The following is a 7,501-nucleotide window of genomic DNA, read 5'->3' on the forward strand; positions in this document are numbered from 1 at the left end:
AAATATTATCAAAATTTGTTTTAAAATAAAATATATTGTATTGACGTTCAATTAAATTTCTTTTTTAAAAAGATCCTAATATGGATCAAGATATCCAAATTTTTAGTGTGAGAAATAAAATCTATAAATTCATAAGTTATTGATCGGTATCCAGATACCGCAAAATCCTAAGATATTTGAATATGTCCTGATCTCTAGTTGAATTCTTGAAATGCTTCATTTTTATGGAAGCATGTTTTTGTTTTTTTTTTCTTTTTGTGTGTAAAGGTAGGAAAAGAAAAATGTTTTCAGGATTTCAAGCAGAAAAATGAAGCACACAAAGCATGAGTTCGTCTTGTAGCAAAAACTTGAAAAGCAAGGATATGACATATGAGATTGCTTACGAATTAGGGAATCTTTCTTTAATTATTGTTTTCTGTTGAGTGTTTTTCACGGTAATTGAAAATAGTTGAGTAAGAACCAAAACTAATAGCTATGAGATGTCACAACAAATGATGAGGTATCATTTATTTTAGGATTGAAACAAAGAAGCAAAACTCAAAAGTCAAATCCTGAAAGTATAGAGACGATGACGATGAGAGTTCGTTATCACAAACCCATAAGTTTGTTCAAATAGCCTCATTTGATTAGTAAACAAAACATAGAAGATGATTGGTAGAGACATTCAAAAGTTGTTGTAAAGAGAGGCCTTTTTGCTCAAATGCCATAGATTTTATTTTTAAAGGATTGATCGACTAGTATCACTTTAATTCATTTCATGGCCGTGGCCCGTGGTAAGGCTTTCGCTCAAGGCCATATAAAATGTGGCCAGTGGAAATCGTAGCGTTTCGTTCCTTCCAAATGTGGTAGGTCGCAGTTTAGAGAGGAGGCTGAGGAGCAATTTAAAGACAACAATGGCTTGACGCTGAGGTGGATTGTGTAGCTGGGTAATCCAGGATGAGAGACAAAGCTCGTCCAAATTGCAGAAGAAAAATGACAGGAGAAGAATAGGTGACAATTCAGCATTACTAACAAAGTGAAGCAGGAACATTTTTTCCCTTAACTAAAGTCACGTATCTGATTTGATGAATGTCTTCGGACACTTTGTTTTAAAAAATCGTGAACCTAAATGTTTTTTTTTTTTTTTTTTTTTTTTTTTTTTTTTTTTTTTTTTTTTTTTTTTTTTTTTTTTTTTTTTTTTNTAAAACGTAATTTTGCTGAAAACTTAATAAAATATAATTTATTTATTTTTTGTTAAAGAAAAGGAAATGCAGTAGTACATAGCAGGTCCGGCCCATGGCTAAAGCTCATGAAGCTGGTGCTTTAAGCATCAAAAAGATATATAAATGTTAAGGGCATTGTTTTCCAAAAGTGTGTTATAGTGTAGTGGTCAAACCTCGTTTAGCACATCTAGATGTTTCCAGTTTGATCATTGACTAAGTTATTTTTGGGATTTTTTTTATTTTTATTGTTAATAGGTTCAAATTTTTTTTTTGCATTAGGCACTAGAATCTATTGTGTCCGTAAAACGTAGTAGCATAAACTTGACGAGTAAAGTGGATAAAAAAAATACTTGGAATAAAATCGAAAAAAGAAACAACAATTTTGAGGTATAGAGTTTCAATATTGTCTATTTTATATTATCACTATATTGTATTGCTTAATCAACGTTATTATTTTTATTTTATTTTATTCATATAACAAACCACATTTCTTTTATAAGTTAAACTCACCTTATGCCCTTGTGACCACTGCATATGATTCTTTATCACTTCTCTAGATCTCTTTACGGCTTAAAGCATTCCTCTCAATCCATAATTACATAGACTAGGTACATCCCCTTCCCCCAAGAATTTGACATAAATTATTCATTTATAATTTACAACGCAAGTTTTTCAAATTTTTTTTTCTATAGGTATTTTCTAAAATATATCACATAAGCCAATTTCTCTCTATAACAAACTATCTATTAACAAAAGGTTTCAATTTAGCGTGCTAATATGTTGAGCATCATTTAAACATAAATTAAATCTAAGATTCTACCTAATCTAACCATATTTTGTAGAATTACTTACAATGAAATTTTAAAACGGACTAAATGAATCATAAGACACATTCAAAAATAACCAACCGCGCAACTCCTGCGATAAAAAGAAAACCATATTTTTAGTTCTCGTTGAGGTTTGGTTTCAAACAGTAAAATTCATTTATGCAACTCTGTAAAGATTTTTCAACTTAACAAAACTATAGGGCTAACACGTATTGAGTTATATGAAACTTAGTGAAATGCTCAAACGTAGAAATATCAAATGAACATGAACACAAAATGTTGGTACTTGTAATTAGATAAATTTCTAGCCTAATGTGTTTGGAGAATGTGATAGAACAACATAATGGCTTGTAAGATAATAATCTATAAGTTTCGTATACGACTTATCTTCTTATAATTAAAAGAAGAGTACGTTTGGCTAAATATCCAAAATCCTCATTATATGTACTCAAATTGCCATTCAATTGTGCAAGAAGGAGTAGTTTCTTGTAATTGAAAAGGATAAAATCGTCAGAAAAAAACAAAATCGATTACCCGACCCGTTTTACCATACCCTTTTTAAAAGCACGTGGATCCTGTTCCTTTTCTTCTTCTAAGTGAGAATTTAAATTTGACCTAATATTATTTAGAAAAATACTTAGGTTCACTCATAGGATGAACCTTGTTGTTCACTTTCTCATTTTCAACCAATCAAAATCTTTCAATCTATTATTTCATTTAATAAATAAATCAAAATTAAATTAAAAGGTAAAATAAATTAAGGAAACAAATTTTGTATACTTTTAATTAAGAAAAGTTAAATATTGACCAGACCCGTTTTTTAAAATAATAAATAATAAATATAATATAATAATAATAATAAACTACAACTAGTGGTCCCATACCCACTATCCACCTAGTCACAATTACAATCCACAGCGGAAATAACCAATCGCAATATCCCATAAATAACCAATCATAATTCAATATCCAACATTAATTCCAAATCATAAATTAATGATCCAATCAACATAAACCAGAGAACCAGCAATCCTGAACAACATTCTAGGACTCAACTCTAGCAACCTTACAGAAGCCAGACAACCAAGCGAACCACTAGAACATCCTCCTCTTCATTGCCTTGATTCCATGATCACACTTTGCCTTTACCTGCACCACAAACACATATTGCAATGCATGAGTATTTAATAAACACTCAATAAGGCAATCTTCCCATCTACTGGGCTATACACACAAGCAATAGAGACATCTCTAACCATAAATAAACAATCAACAATCAACAATAACAAACCAGGAATCAGCATCGACCGACACCAACATGCATCGACCGACACCAGTTTGAGGTTGCGTCAACCGACGCAAGATCTGCATCGGTTGATGCAAGGTTAACTTGCATCGACCGATGCAAGGTTAACTTGCATCGACCGATGCAAGGTTAACTTGCATCGACCGATGCAAGGTTAACTTGCATCGACCAACGCATGCTCGACATAGCACGAAAACCCTAGAGTTTACGCGCCGTCCTCGTATTTGCATCGACCGACGCATAGTGTGCATCGACCGATGCAATGTCAAGCATCATTTTCCCCCGAAGCTTCTCGCCGGATCTTCGTTCCTACAACCACAAAACTCGATCCCAAGCCACAAGAAAGCTTCCCAACGTCCCAAATAACAATCTAACAAGTCTAACAACACATAACAAGCAGATCAGAGAAATCACCAGCTTAGATAAGCCATGGTCATGCACTTACCTTTGCAATAGAAGAATCTGAACCTCAAACAAGCAATAGAACACTCCTCACAAACTCCTACAACGTCCTAAGCCTCAGATCTCACTAGGAAACGTCACAAATCCACAAAAATCACCAAGAACACTTTTTCTCTCTTTTGTTTCTCTCAAAAACGGCCAAAATCGACTAATGAGACAAAAGAGACGACTTAAGGGTTTTCCTTTTCCCTTTTCTCAAAATGCAACACTGAATCTGCATCGACCGATGCACCTTCTGCATCGACCGATGCAATCCCCAAACCGGAATTTCGGTTCGCGGGTGTTACAGTTAAATATTGGCTTGGTTAAGATTTTACAATTAGAACAAAATTATGTGTCGGTTTGGGTTTATAAATAAGATGATTAGTATATGTCGGTTTGGGTTTACAAATGAAGTGGTTACGGTATAGATTTTATAATTAAAACGAAATAATATGTCGGTTTGAGTTTACAAATGAATAGTTAGGGTTTAGATTTTATAATTAAAACGAAATTATATGTCGTTTTGGGTTTACAAATACAGTGGTTAAGGTTTAGGTTTTACAATTGGAATGAAATTATATGTCGGTTAGGGTTTATGAAAGAGCGGTTTGAGTTTTTAATTTTATAATAATATATACAGATTTTGTTTCCTTATTTTATAAAGAAGAGAATAAATAGGTTATTAAATGTATTATGACATGTGAGATTTTTATTGGTGAAAATAAGGAGAAGTGAACAAAAGGGTTCAGCTTAGGAGTGAACCCAAGAATTGTTCTATTATTTATTATTCCTTTATCTCCCCTCTCGATTGCCGCCTACAAAGAAAAGAGAAAAAAGAAGAAGAAGATGTCTCTGAAGCTAATGGGAAGAAATTAGATTTGGATTTCAAGGAAAAGAAGCTATCTTCTAGAGATATATAAGTTGTTGTGCAAATGTTTTGTGTATAGTTGAAGTCTCAGAATTATGTAGATAAGGATTATGTAAGACAGTAAGAATGCGTTTCTCTGGTGCATGTTGTTTAATTTTGATATTTTTTGTTTGTTTTTAGGTTGATGTCGCCGTTCGACAGCTTCAGAATCAGAAACTGGTCCAGCAATAGCAATTACTTGGTTTTCCAGTGGCCGTGTTCCTTTTCTGTCTTTGTAGAACGACTAATTAGATGTTTAACTTAGATGGTCTATGGTGTTATTTCTGCTTCTTGACGGTTTAGTTGGTTGATGATCTGATATTGCTTGATATTGCTTGGAGTTCGTGACGAAGAACTATAATAAACCCAACAGACAAGTCTACAAGCTAATTACTTTTAGAAATTGCAGGAGTTGGTTTTATTAAGTTATATATAGAAGGTTTTCATGAATGAATTTTCAGATTTTTATTTGAGAATTGCAGTTATTAATTTTCTGATTTATAATTTGCAGGTTTTTGGCGAACTAATTTGCAGCTTTTGATTTTTAGAGTAATATATTGCAGGCTTTTGGCCAACAATTTTGCAAATTTTGGTATCGATAATGAAACAGTTCATAGGCTATTGACATGTTTGAAGCAGAAAAAGAAAAGAATGGGCAAGGTTAGTCTAATTTCAACCAAGAATATTGTTATAATTTTATGGGCTGAAGTATATGAACATATGAGTCCCCTTTTTTTCACTATCTCTCCACATAAGTATGCTCAAGTATATGACACGTGAAATGGCTGTAGAATCTTGCAGTGATCTCCTTGGAGCTGAAGCTTTTCTGGTTTGTCTACTAAGGTGAAATCAGGACAGGTCTCAGGTTCCACGGCGGGAGCATGAGTTGTTTCATGAGTAAACGCAACCAAGTCTCTCAGTTCAGTTTGTGGCTGTGAATCTGTAGGCTTCTCCAAAGTGCAATGTTCAGTTACAGGATGGGAAGGCACCCACTACAAGAAAACACGCGTTTTGCAAGGACAACTTGCGACGGAAACCAGCTCTCGCAAATTTGCGTTGGATTTGCGAGGGTAGTACGAGACCAAAAAAATTAGTAGCATATCCCTCGCAAATTTGCGAGGAAGGCGTTCGTCGCAAATCTCCTGCACAATTGCGAGGGATTCACGACAAATTCGCAGGGAAGGTAATATCCCTTGCAAATCTAGGTGCATAGCAATATTGCGAGGCTTTTGTGAAGACAAAATTCGCAGGGAAGGTACTACCCCACAATGTCGATCGATGCCTGATTTGCTAGTGTCGACCGACACCACTTGGTGTCGATCGACACTCCCTCTGCAACCACGATCCGCTCAAAGCCAAGAGTCGAATCTCGCTTCCAACCTCCTCAAAATCGCCCAATACTCAAAACCCAAGCCATATACGTCCATTGGAACCTGTAGCAACCAATCCCAGCAAGAAAACACACAAAACAACAACAAGCAAGCAAAAACAAGGAATCAAAGGCTTAGTTTAGCCATGATCATGCACTCACCTCTTTGCATAAAATTTAGACCAACAGCAACGAATCCTACACTCCTAACAACCATCTAACACGTTCCTAGCCTTGAATACTCACTCCCACAACAAGATCTCTCCAAAAACGCCTTCAAATCTCACAAACTCTCTCCAAAACCATAAGAATCTGTTTCTCTCCTTTTCTCTCTGTTTCAAGCGGCGACAACCCACAAAAACACGACCTAGGTCGTTTTCTCACTTTAATATATCGGTTCTATGGTTTTCTCTAAACCAAACCGACCAAAATCGACAATTAAATCAATCTGGCCGAACCAGAAATAAGTGGTGTCGACCGACACCACCATGGTGTCGATCGACACCCTCCCCCAAAAAGCACATTTTTGGTTTGCGGGTGTTACAACCCTAAACCCTAAAGACTAATTACATTACTATTAATGATTGAAAAGATGAATCTAAGACTTATAATGAAAGATAGGACAGTGCAAAACAAAACTATTGGATATATATATATATATTGTCTCAATGTAATCAACATATATAGAAGATATAGTAGAAGATAGTTAATGATTAGAGGAAGATGCAAAATTGGACAATTTTGGAAAGTTTGATGGTAAAAAAGAGTATGATGAGATCACAGGACCTTATAATATACTTGACAGTATATTTGACTAATTTTTTTAATTATTTTGTTGGTTTTTACAAAATAGATAATCAAGGTTTGCGACAAATTTGCGACTCATTTGTTAGACGAATAGCAAATGTGTCTCAATTTCCTCGCAAATATTGACACAAATGACAACTTCAAAATCTAAACCCTAAAGACTTTGCAAGGGATTTGCTACGGTTTCTCGCAAATCTTTTGAAAAATTGAAAAATTTTGAATTTTAGTTTATGGACGTATTTGCTACAATTTTAAACATTGGGGGGGTTAAATATCTGGAAACACAAATTGTATATATATTTATTTAATTTTGCTAGGCTTTTGCAAGAGATCCTAGCAAATCCCTAGCAATATTTGCGAGAGATTTTGCAAGGCTCAAACCACGATACATCCACAGCCGCAAAAAAAAACCCTAGTTTCCTAACTCCTCCTCTTCTCTCAGGTCCGGTGAATCTCTTACTCGAACCCTAACTCTTCCTCTTCTCTCTGGTCCGGTGAATCTCTTGTCCTGTTAATCTCCACCTCGATCTCTTCTCTCTTTGCTGGTTAATCTCCCCCTCTTCTCTCATGTACGGTGAGTCTCCTCCTCTCCCCTTCTATCTCTGATTAATCTTCACCTCGATCTCTTATCTCTTTTCC

This window comes from Camelina sativa, chromosome 4 (assembly GCF_000633955.1).
Source record: "Camelina sativa cultivar DH55 chromosome 4, Cs, whole genome shotgun sequence".
Taxonomy (NCBI): Eukaryota; Viridiplantae; Streptophyta; class Magnoliopsida; order Brassicales; family Brassicaceae; genus Camelina; species Camelina sativa.